The sequence below is a fragment of the Mixophyes fleayi genome, chromosome 3, assembly GCF_038048845.1.
Source record: "Mixophyes fleayi isolate aMixFle1 chromosome 3, aMixFle1.hap1, whole genome shotgun sequence".
Classification (NCBI taxonomy): domain Eukaryota; kingdom Metazoa; phylum Chordata; class Amphibia; order Anura; family Limnodynastidae; genus Mixophyes; species Mixophyes fleayi.
Window position 1 is genome coordinate 277,198,153 of NC_134404.1, and position 12,932 is coordinate 277,211,084.

The following is a 12,932-nucleotide window of genomic DNA, read 5'->3' on the forward strand; positions in this document are numbered from 1 at the left end:
TATGTGTTTTTAAATTGAGAGCTAACTTACCAAAGAGGTACCCCAGAAGCCTCCAAATAGCAATCCAATGTCAGCACTCCCCCTCAGCTACTGACACCAACATGCCTCTCAGACAAATACAAAAGTGGAAGCTGCTCAAATCAATTTATAGGCCATAACAGGTGCTGAAAGGGTGGGGTTATCCTGCAAGGAACATACACACAACATTTTTTCCCCCAGCACACTGCTATAGCCAGCAACAGATCTGCCATTTCTACTGTAGATAAAAATGCAAAAGTCTTTGTTGCACACATTTGCAAATGTATGTTTAAGCCATCCTGCCACGCCAAGGCGCTTTTGCATATAGGATGGTCCTACTCTAAACAATGAGAGTCCCTATATTTGGGCCATACATATGTGTTTTTAAATTGAGAGCTAACTTACCAAAGAGGTACCCCAGAAGCCTCCAAATAGCAATCCAATGTCAGCACTCCCCCTCAGCTACTGACACCAACATGCCTCTCAGACAAATACAAAAGTGGAAGCTGCTCAAATCAATTTATAGGCCATAACAGGTGCTGAAAGGGTGGGGTTATCCTGCAAGGAACATACACACAACATTTTTTCCCCCAGCACACTGCTATAGCCAGCAACAGATCTGCCATTTCTACTGTAGATAAAAATGCAAAAGTCTTTGTTGCACACATTTGCAAATGTATGTTTAAGCCATCCTGCCACGCCAAGGCGCTTTTGCATATAGGATGGTCCTACTCTAAACAATGAGAGTCCCTATATTTGGGCCATACATATGTGTTTTTAAATTGAGAGCTAACTTACCAAAGAGGTACCCCAGAAGCCTCCAAATAGCAATCCAATGTCAGCACTCCCCCTCAGCTACTGACACCAACATGCCTCTCAGACAAATACAAAAGTGGAAGCTGCTCAAATCAATTTATAGGCCATAACAGGTGCTGAAAGGGTGGGGTTATCCTGCAAGGAACATACACACAACATTTTTTCCCCCAGCACACTGCTATAGCCAGCAACAGATCTGCCATTTCTACTGTAGATAAAAATGCAAAAGTCTTTGTTGCACACATTTGCAAATGTATGTTTAAGCCATCCTGCCACGCCAAGGCGCTTTTGCATATAGGATGGTCCTACTCTAAACAATGAGAGTCCCTATATTTGGGCCATACATATGTGTTTTTAAATTGAGAGCTAACTTACCAAAGAGGTACCCCAGAAGCCTCCAAATAGCAATCCAATGTCAGCACTCCCCCTCAGCTACTGACACCAACATGCCTCTCAGACAAATACAAAAGTGGAAGCTGCTCAAATCAATTTATAGGCCATAACAGGTGCTGAAAGGGTGGGGTTATCCTGCAAGGAACATACACACAACATTTTTTCCCCCAGCACACTGCTATAGCCAGCAACAGATCTGCCATTTCTACTGTAGATAAAAATGCAAAAGTCTTTGTTGCACACATTTGCAAATGTATGTTTAAGCCATCCTGCCACGCCAAGGCGCTTTTGCATATAGGATGGTCCTACTCTAAACAATGAGAGTCCCTATATTTGGGCCATACATATGTGTTTTTAAATTGAGAGCTAACTTACCAAAGAGGTACCCCAGAAGCCTCCAAATAGCAATCCAATGTCAGCACTCCCCCTCAGCTACTGACACCAACATGCCTCTCAGACAAATACAAAAGTGGAAGCTGCTCAAATCAATTTATAGGCCATAACAGGTGCTGAAAGGGTGGGGTTATCCTGCAAGGAACATACACACAACATTTTTTCCCCCAGCACACTGCTATAGCCAGCAACAGATCTGCCATTTCTACTGTAGATAAAAATGCAAAAGTCTTTGTTGCACACATTTGCAAATGTATGTTTAAGCCATCCTGCCACGCCAAGGCACTTTTGCATATAGGATGGTCCTACTGCCTCACCAGTTATTGGAGGGCACATGGCTGATTTAAACTGCAGCCGTCTCTGTTGTCTGAGTGACATCATCATATTTTTTTGTAAAACATCACATGATTGCATGTTTGGCTAAATATTCCCCTACAAAATTCTGTATTTTTCACCAATGGAAGTTTGGCATTAAATGTTCCTATTCCTGCCCCAACCCCACCACAGAGCAAAATGAACACTTGTTTGTGTGTGGTTTGGAATTTAAACTTAAAGAGACTAGCCTTTCTGTATACATAAATTTACATTGATACAGTATTTATCATCATTATATTTCCATTCAACATCAATAGTCCACAAACAAACCAAATTTAATGTATATCTAACATAGCTCAAGTTAGTATTAATTCGCATGTTGCAAATAATATTTTTAAAATAAAGTCCTGCTGCTTGAGATAGCAATTGGTGTATATTGGAAGAGTCTGTCATGTAAAATAGAAGTATTTTTTTTTTTTATCAGGTTTCGTTTGAGAACATACTGAAACAGTGGACATGGTCATAAACTGTCCTCTCCAGAAAGTGGAGCTCTTCTTGGTTATCATGCATAGGTTTACATTTTGAAATTATTTCCCATGGATCTGCTAATTTTGTTTGATCCTTCTTTGAATGTTTTGACTGTGGATTAAAAGAAGTCTTAAAATGTGTGTTATAGTTATGTAATGATAATAAAATCACTCTTTTCCATTATAAGTGGCGGTATTCACTATATTTATGTGTAGTTTTAGTACCCCTAGGGTGCCTGTAGACAACGAGTCTCAAACCTGGCATTGGAAACCAGCCCATACCTGGTCTGAACACCATTAAGAGAGGTGGATGCAAAGCCAACAGCAAGACACATAATCACTTTTTAATACTTTTCATTGCTTGGCATTGCATTGCTTGGCTGCCTTATTTAGTATAAAGGTCCATTCATTTTAGTTCAGATATAAAATAATGGTCAATAATGAAATTTTATCCCTAATTGAATCAGAATTTAAATTTAGTTTTTGAATTACAATTATTTGTTTTATACATAATAATTGGTGGTTCATCTAAAATGCATACCTTTGTTATCATCCATGATCATATCATTTAATTTTTATAAATATATTTTATTCATCTGCTTGTTTTTTTAACTCAGATTCACCACTTCTATGGATTGACTTTTATATTTCATTTATTTGCATACTTACATCTATACATCATTAAATATATTGATTTAGATATGTGTATTGCTATATATATATATATATATATATATATATATATATATATATATATATATATATATATATATATTGGGTTACATTCCCTAATCCTTACTACAATATATAGTAAAAGTAAATAAAATATGACAACTTCTTCAATCTCTTCCTACCAAAAAGAAATTGTCAAAAAAACCTGATTTCAAAATGCTAGAAGTTAAGCCGAGAGACACTGCACAAAGCAGTCACTAGCCAAACTCACGAATCTGGCCTCCATACTGACAGTCTTGGAAGCTAACAAAGAGGGCTCTGAAGAATGCCATCAACTGCTGCATAACTCTCTGATACTTCAGAGTTGAAGCTGTTGCAAAACAGAGTTGACAACTTAGACAATAGAGGGCACAGGAATAACTTACATATCAGAGGCATACCAGATGACATCCCAACACAAGGTCTAATAATAGGACTCTTGAATGAGATCCTAATGAACTCATAACATTTAAAAGAGCCCATAGAACTCTAAGACCTCGTGTTGCCCTACAAGAGAGACCAAGAGATGTTCTCGGTCAATTGCATTACTACACTCAGAAAGAGGAGATTCTTAAAAAAATGAGACATCTAGACAGAATTGATTACGATGGTCAAATAATCCAAATATTCCAGGACTTCTCATGGCATATCCTTCAACTATGTAGGATGCTCAGACTGCTAACAGAAACAACATCAATTCCCGATTCAGCTTAAGGTCACTCACAATAGAAAAACGGCCTACACGACCTACACGACCCTTTAGATCTGGACTCTTTATGATCTACCCTTAACATACAGAGTGTGGACTTACCAGATTGGTGGAACCATTCCTCTGCTCTACCTCCTCTGGAGGAGGGAGCTTGGAAAATCATTGGAAACTTCAAAAAGTCGATGAAGCAGCTACAGAATTCTCAAGGAAATCTGACTATTTGAATATCCTGCAGAGAAAGTACCTGCTCTTGACTTTGCCTTTTTGATTGATTAATGACAGTAAAGTTCCAAGTGGAAATATTGTGTATTTTTTTAACTCCTATGCCCTTCTCTCTTTTAGGTCTATGGTGACAACAAGTTCCAGTCCAGTCATATCCTGTAAGATTGTATATTGTGGTCACGTGTAATGATACTCTGATAAGTGTTTTTTATAGAGATGAGCGGGCTCGGATTTATGAAATCCGAGCCCACCCGAACGTTGCCGATCCGAGCCGGATCCGAGACAGATCCGGGTATTCCCGCCAATTGCAAAACTGAAACCGAGGCTCTGAGTCATAATCCTGCTGTCAGATCTCGCGATACTCGTATTCTATAAATTCCCCGCTAGCCGCCGTCATCTTCACTCGGGCATTGATCAGGGTGGAGGGAGGTTGTGTTAGGTGGTCCTCTGTCCTGCTATATCTCGTGCTGTGCTGTGCTGTGCTGTGTTCTGCTCAGTCCAGTGGTGCTGTGTCCTGTGCTCTGTCCTTCTGAGTTCAGTGGTGCTGCTGGGTCCTGTGCTGTGTCCTGTTCAGTCCAGTGGTGCTGTGTCCTGTGCTCTGTCCTTCTAAGGGCATTATTATTTCCCCATTATTCCCAAGTTATAAAAAATTTTAATAAAAGTTATAAAAAAACAAAAAAAAAATTATTATAAAAAAGAATAAATTAAAAAAAAATATCCAAAAACAATCCTGCAGTATAAGTCCATTGGTACTGCAATATTCCAAAGTTCACAGATTCTGCAGTATAAGTCCATTGGTACTGCTATATTACAAAGTTCACTGATTCTGCACTATAAGTCCAGTGGTACTGCAATATTACAAAGTTCACTGATTCTGCAGTATAAGTCCATTGGTACTGCAATATTACAAAGTTAGCTGATTCAGCAGTATAATTCCAGTGGTACTGCTATATTACAAAGTTCACTGATTCAGCAGTATAAGTCCATTGGTACTGCTATATTACAAAGTTCACTGATTCTGCAGTATAAGATCATTGGTACTGCTATATTACAAAGTTAGCTGATTCAGCAGTATAATTCCATTGGTACTGCAATATTACAAAGTTCACTGATTCAGCAGTATAAGTCCAGTGGTACTGCTATATTACAAAGTTCACTGATTCAGCAGTATAAGTCCAGTGGTACTCTCCTGTGCCGCATCTAATTTTTAAAGGCTTTGCCGAGTGTGTGTGGCTTAGGGGTACACTCTCTTGTGCTACATATAATGGAAAACAAAAATTTGGAGGATAAAGTAGGGAAAGATCAAGACCCACTTCCTCCTAATGCTGAAGCTGCTGCCACTAGTCATGACAGACGTCGTCTGGCAAGCCCGATGCCCAATCTCCTAGTACAGGGCATGTAAAATCCAAAAAGCCCAATTTCTCAAAAAGTAGCAAAAAGAGAAACTTAAAATCCTCTGAGGAGAAACGTAAAGTTGGCAATATGCCATTTACGACACGTAGTGGCAAGGAATGGCTTAGGCCCTGGCCCGTGTTCATGACTAGTGGTCCAGCTTCACCCAAGGATCTAAGCCCTCCTCCTCTTCCCCCTACAAAAAATTTAAGAGAGTTATGCTGTCAGCAACAACAACAAAACAGCAAAGAACTCTGCCTTCTAAACAGATGACATCACAAATCCCCAAGGCGAGTCCAAGGGTGTTGGTGGTTGTGAAACCTGACCTTCCCATCACTGTACGGGAAGAGGTGACTCCATCCAGCATTTGCAGCACACCCTCTGCATATGTTGGAAGGATCCCCCACAGTGTAGATCCAGATTTGGATAATCAAGGTGTCAATGTTGTACACCGGGAGGAGGCTATTGATGTAGCTGGCGCTGTGGAGGAACTTGATGATGAGGATGGTGATGTGGTTATTGTAAATGAGGCACCAGGGGGGAAACAGCTGATGTCCATGGGATGAAAAAGCCCATCGTCATGCCTGGTCAGAAGACCAAAAAATGCACCTCTTCGGTCTGGAGTTATTTTTATCCAAATCCGGACAACCAATGTATGGCCATATGTAGATTATGTAAAGCTCAAATAAGCAGGGGTAAGGATCTTGCCCACCTAGGGACATCCTCCCTTATACGTCACCTGAATAACCTTCATAGTTCAGTGGTTAGTTCAGGAACTGGGCCTAGGACTGTCATCAGTACAGGGACACCTAAATCCCTTGGTCCTGTTAGATACACACCACCAACACCCTCCTCGTCAACTTCCTCCACGATCTCCATCAGATTTAGTACTGCAAGCCATGTCACCAGCCAGACTGAGTCCTCCTCTATACGGGATTCATCCGAGGAATCCTGCAGCGGTACACCTACTACTGCCGCTGCTGCTGTTGCTACTGTTAGTCGGTCATCTTCCCAGAGGGGAAGTCGTAAGACCGCTACATCTTTCACAAAACAATTGACCGTCCAACAGTCGTTTGCCAGGACCACAAAATACGATAGTAGTCACCCTATTGCAAAGCGTATAACTGCGGCTGTAACTGCTATGTTGGTGTTAGACGTGCGCCCGGTGTCCGCCATCAGTGGAGTGGGATTTAGAGGGTTGATGGAGGTATTGTGTCGCCGGTACCAAATCTCGTTGAGATTCCACTTCACTAGGCAGGCGATACCAAAGATGTACAGAGAAGTACGATCAAGTGTCCTCAGTGCTCTAAAAAATGCGGTTGTACCCACTGTCCACTTAACCACGGACATGTGGACAAGTGGTTCTGGGCAAACGAAGGACTATATGACTGTGACAGCCCACTGGGTAGATGCATCCCCTTCCGCAGCAACAGCAGCAGCTGCATCAGTAGCAGCATCTACAAAACGTCTGCTCGTGCCAAGGCAGGCAACATTGTGTATTACAGGCTTTAATAAGAGGCACAACGCTGACAACCTATTAGAGAAAATGAGGGAAATTATTTTGCAGTGGCTTAGCCCACTTAGACTGTCCTGGGGATTTGTGGTGTCAGACAACGCCAGTAACATTGTGCGGGCATTGCATATGGGCAATTTCCAGCACGTCCCATGCTTTGCCCACACCGTTAATTTGGTGGTGCAGCATTACCTCAAGAGTGATAGAGGTGTGCAGGAGATGCTTGCGGTGGCCCGCAAAATTGCTGGACACTTTCGGCATTCAGCCAGTGCCTACCGCAGGCTCGAGGCACATCAAAAAAGCCTGAACCTGTCCTGCCATCATCTCAAACAAGAGGTTGTGACGCGCTGGAACTCCACCCTCTATATGCTGCAGAGGATGGAGTAGCAGCAAAAGGCCATTCAGGCCTACACCCCCACCTACGACATAGGCAAAGGAGTGGGGATGCGCCTGAGTCAAGCGCAGTGGAGACTGATTTCCGTGTTGTGCAAGGTTCTCCAGCCGTTTGAACTTGCCACACGAGAAGTCAGTTCCGACACTGCCAGCTTGAGTCAGGTGATTCCCCTGATCAGGCTGTTGCAGAAGCAGCTGGAGAAAGTGAGGGAGGAGCTGGTAAACCATTGCAATTCCACCAAGCATGTAGCTCTTGTGGATGAAGCCCTTCGTACGCTTTGCCAGGATCCGAGGGTGGTCACTATTTTAAAGTCAGAGGAATACATTCTGGCCACCGTTCTCAATCCTCGGTTTAAAGCGTATGTTTTGTCTCTGTTTTCGGCGGACACAAGTCTGCAGCGGTGCAAAGACCTGCTGGTCAGGAGATTGTAATCTGAAGAGGACCGTGACATGCCAACAGCTCCACCCTCATTTTCTTCCACATCTGTGGCTGCGAGGAAAAAGCTCAGTTTTCATTAAAGACCCGCTGGCGGGGATGCTGATAACATCTGGTCCGGACTGAAGGACCTGCCAACCATTGGAGACATGTCTACTGTTGCTGCATTGGATGCTGTCACAATAGAAAAAAAGGTGGAGGATTATTTTGCTGACACCATCCAAATAGACCTGTCAGACAGTCCATATTGTTACTGGCAGGAAAAAAAGGCAGTTTGGAAGCCCCTGTACAAACTGGCTCTATTTTACCTGAGTTGTCCTCCCTCCAGTGTGTACTCGGAAAGAGTTTTTAGTGCAGCGGGGAACCTGGTCAGTGAGCGGCGAAGGAGGTTGCTTCCTCAGAACGTTGAAAAAATGATGTTCATAAAAATGAATTATCAATTCCTCAATCAAGTACAGCACTGCCCTCCAGGTAGTACAGAGGGACCTGTGGTTGTGGAGTCCAGCGGGGACGAATTGATAATGTGTGAGGAGGAGGAAGTACACACTGTAGGGGGAGAGGAATCAGAGGTTGAGGATGAGGACGACATCTTGCCTCAGTAGAGCCTGTTTAGTTTGTAAAGGGAGAGATGAATAGCTCTTTTGGTGTGGGGGCCCAAACAAACCAATCATTTCAGCCACAGTTGTTTGGTAGGCCCTGTCGCTGAAATGATGGGTTTGTTAAAGTGTGCATGTCCTATTTCAACAACATAAGGGTGGGTGGGAGGGCCCAAGGACAATTCCATCTTGCAACTCTTTTTTTGCCATTATGTGACCATTCAACAGTCGTTTGCCATGAGCACAAAGTAAAATAAAATTAAAACAAATTTAACAAATTAAACCAAAAGTAAAATGCTTTGTCATAATCAAAAACAAGAGATATTGACGTGCTTGAACTACTGTAGTGTTTATAAGTTATAAACACTACACTTGAAAGCTTGAGCCTTTAAATGAAAAAGTCACTCTTCATTGCACGAATATTTGCAACAGGGACAGTTTTTTGTTAACAAAGTCAACAAATAACACTTCGACCCTGTCTGTCTTTCACATACTTGATGGGATCTCAATGATGAATGCTCTGTACCATGGTCGTCTAAAACAAGAGTTTTTGACGTGCTATAACTACTGTAGTTTTTATAAATTATAAACGCTACACTTGAAAGTTGGAGGAGGTATTGTGGCCCCGGTACCAATTTGGGTACCGGGGCCACTCCACTATGCAGTCCAGATAGAGGCGTATCAGATATTAAACAACGTTGACTGTTGCTGCCAAATCATAAATTAATGAAAATGACCTGTCATCGTCAAAAACAAGAGGTATTGACACGCTCGAACTACACCCTGTATATGCTGCAGAGGATGTAGGAGCAGGCAGCTGTGCAGTGGAATTCAGACCATTTGAAGGCGGAGGTATTGTGGCCCCGGTACCAAATTGTGTACCGGGACCACTGCACTATGCAGTCCAGAAAGCTACCTCGGTGAAACGTTTTGGACTAAAAACAATATTGTGAGGTGTGAGGTGTTCAGAATAGACTGGGAATTAGTGGAAATGATTGTTATTGAATGTTATTGAGGTTAATAATAGCGTAGGAGTGAAAATAAACCAAAAAACTTGTTTTTAACACTTTTTATGTTTTTTTCAAAATAAATCCAAATCCAATACCTTAAATCTGAACCAAAACCTTTCGTCAGGTGTTTTGCGAAACAAATCCGAACCCAAAACCTCAAGCAAATCCGAATCCAAAACACAAAACACGAGACACCAAAAGTGGCCAGTGCACATCCCTAGTTTTTTAGATGGCTTTTCCCTACCTACCTAGCCTTTTCACTTAGTGAAGATTGCCCCTAGTCGATTCTGCTATAGAAGTTCATTACACCACGCCATTGGTAAATACCTGAATTACATTTTAAGAACATTGTTTCCCTCACTTCATATCTTTTATTATTTAAAAAGGCTCATCGCCAACCACCATCCCTTTAGTCAGGGGATGGCAAGACTCAACTTAGTGGCCTATTTTAAAGGGATAAAAATGCACGTGGCCCAGTGACCCAGCCCAAGATAGCCCATTATGGGACTGGCCCAGGGGGCAGATCCCCCCTCCCTAACAGCCCAGCCTGCTCCTGCCTTTAGTTACCTTACTTAAACCTTTAACTTGCCCTCTTTGGTTAAGTTCTTCAACTATTCCCAGTTACAGTTGCTTGATTTTGCATCATTGATAAGTTGCTTTGAATAATTTTTTGATGTTTAATTTTACTTCATTGGTTGTCACTGTCACTGAACCCTGGTGGACCCCCACCACAAAAGTTTTCTCCTGAGAATGTAATTGGTCTCCTCTTTTTAAGTTCTCAGGAGCGGATTTCACATTTTTTTCCTGTTGATGCAATTGTTTTCTGAATGTCTTATTGTTCTCCACCCTTTCACCTTCTTCACCGCTTGCCGCTTGCCACCCTTCCCTTCTTCTCTTATCTTCTCCCTCACCTTAGAGTCTAGATCTCATCCACTGAAAAATGGTACTCCACATATTGTTCTTTTGATACTTAACCATACTTAATATAGCATATGACCACCAACTTTAAATTTATCTCAATTACCAACAAGGGACTCAGCATTCCAGAACAAGGATTTAGAGCCCTACATGAGTTTCATATTCAGTTACATATACCTCTATCTAATACACCCCATCTTAAAGATGATTGAAAATAATCTCTACTCCAGACTTCTGACCCCAAGAGACCCTGGGTCACCACACACACCAATCTCACTCATACTACTTACCCCCTCCTACCTGGATTCCTCTCCCTCCTTGTCTGATATCTTATTTTTTTTCCCTCTGCAGTCTTTCATTGTTAAGAGGTTGTACTGCATGACTCATATTAATTAATGTTTTTCAAGTGTTGTAGATTTTGCCCGCACTGCAAGGGTTACCTGTATTAATATTCTAGTTCTTCATAATGATTTCTTATCATCCACTTTATTGTATTACCAGCATATGTAGTTTTATCAAAGCCTTCTTTAGCTTTGACTTGCACTTATTCATTTTCTTTATTGTACTACTAGCTGATGTACCCGTCGTTGCCCGTGTTTAAATCTTCAAGTTTTTAAGTTAACAATGAGTTTCATGTAACTGTCAACATTTTAAAAATAATTAGCAGCTTAGAAGTTCTTCCAACACACCCATTAGGTGGCTGCCCAGTGTCGTTTTTGTTTTTATATTAAGTGTTATCCAAATCCATTCAGTGGAAGGCCCAAAACAGGCTTTTCAGGTCAAAGCTCTGCCCAGCATACACCAAAAGGAGGTCTGACCAGGATCCAATGTTACCAGTCTGTGAAAGTTTCATTCAAATCCATCCAGTGGAAGGATCAAGACAGGCTCCCAGGGTCAAAGTTCTGCCCAGCATTCACCAACAGGATATCTGACCAGGACCTCAACCCCCTAGTAGGTCTTCTGGGATCCAATGTTACCAGTCTGTGAAGTTTTTGTCCAAATCCATCTAGTGGAAAGCTCACAACAGGCTCCCCGGATTAAAGCTTTGCCCAGTGTACAACAACGGAAGATCCGACCAGGAGTCAAAACCTCCTAAAACCTCCAACTGGACCACCTTGCACTGGTTTCACCCCAATCAATACAGGGGTGTCTGAATGCATAATCGGACAGATAAACAAATCAAATCCATGCAGCGGAAGGCCCAGAACAGGCTCCCCATGTCAAATTTCTGTCCAGCATACACTAATGAGAGAGCTGACCTTAACCTCAACCCCCTCGTATGTCTTATGAGATCCAATGTTATCAGTCTGCGAAAGTTTTATCCAAATCCATGCAGTGGAAGGCTCAGGACAGGCTCCCGGGGTCAATGTTCTTCCCAGCAAACACCAACAGGAGATCAGACATGATAAAATTTGGCAAGGATCCAGGTGGACCACCTCGCGTTGGTTTCATCCAAATCGGTACAGGGGTGTCCAAGATATTTGCCAATAAACAAACAAAGAAACAACAAATTTCTTCTTTTATGTATATAGATGTTTTCCAAATCCATTCAGTGGAAGGTGAAAAACAGGCTACCAGAGTCAAAGCTCTGCCCAGCGTACACCAACGGGCAATCCGATTGGGAACTGAAACCTTCTAAAACCTGGCCAGGATCCAACTGGACCACCGAGCATTTTTTTTTACGCCAATCGGTGCAAGTTCCCTGGGTCAAGGTTTTGACCGGCGTACACCAACGGGAGGTATCTCCAGGACCTTAACTACCTAATACGTCTTCTGGGATCCATTGTTACTAGTCTGTGAAATTTTTGTCCAAATCCATCCACTACAAGGCTCAGAACAGGCTCCCCAGGTCAAAGTTCTGCCCAGTGTACACCAATGGAAGGTCCGACCGGGACCCTAACCCCCTTACAACCTGGCCAGGAGCCAACTGGACCACCTTGCATTAGTTTCATCTCAATCAGTGCAGGGGAGTCCAAATACATAACCAAACAGACAAACAAACCAAAATCATCCAGTAGAAGGCCCAGATCAGGCTCCCCGGGCTAAAGTTCTGGCCATCGCACACCAACAGGAAGTCTGACTGGGATTTTAACCCCCTGGTATGTCTTCTGGGATCCAATGTTACCAGTCTGTGAAGTTTTCATCCAAATTCATTAAGTGGAAGGCTCAGAACAGGCTCCCCTGGTCAAAGTGCCGACCAGTGTACACCAACGGGAGGTCAGACATGATAAAATCTGGCTAGGATCCAACCGGACCACCTCGTGTTGGTTTCATCCAAATCGGTGCAGGGGTGTCCAAGAATATATATCTATATCTATCTATATCTCTCTCTCTATATATATATATATATATAGATGTTTTCCAAATCCATCCAGTGGAAGGCTCAGAACAGGCTTCCCGGGTCAAAGTTCTGACCAGCGTACACCAACGGGAGGTCCAACTGTGACCCTAACCCCCTTAAAACCTGCTTAGCATCCAACTGAACCACATCATATTGGTTTCATCCCAATCAGTGCAGGAGTGTCCTAATGCAAACAACCAAATACATCCAGTGGAGAACATAAAACAGG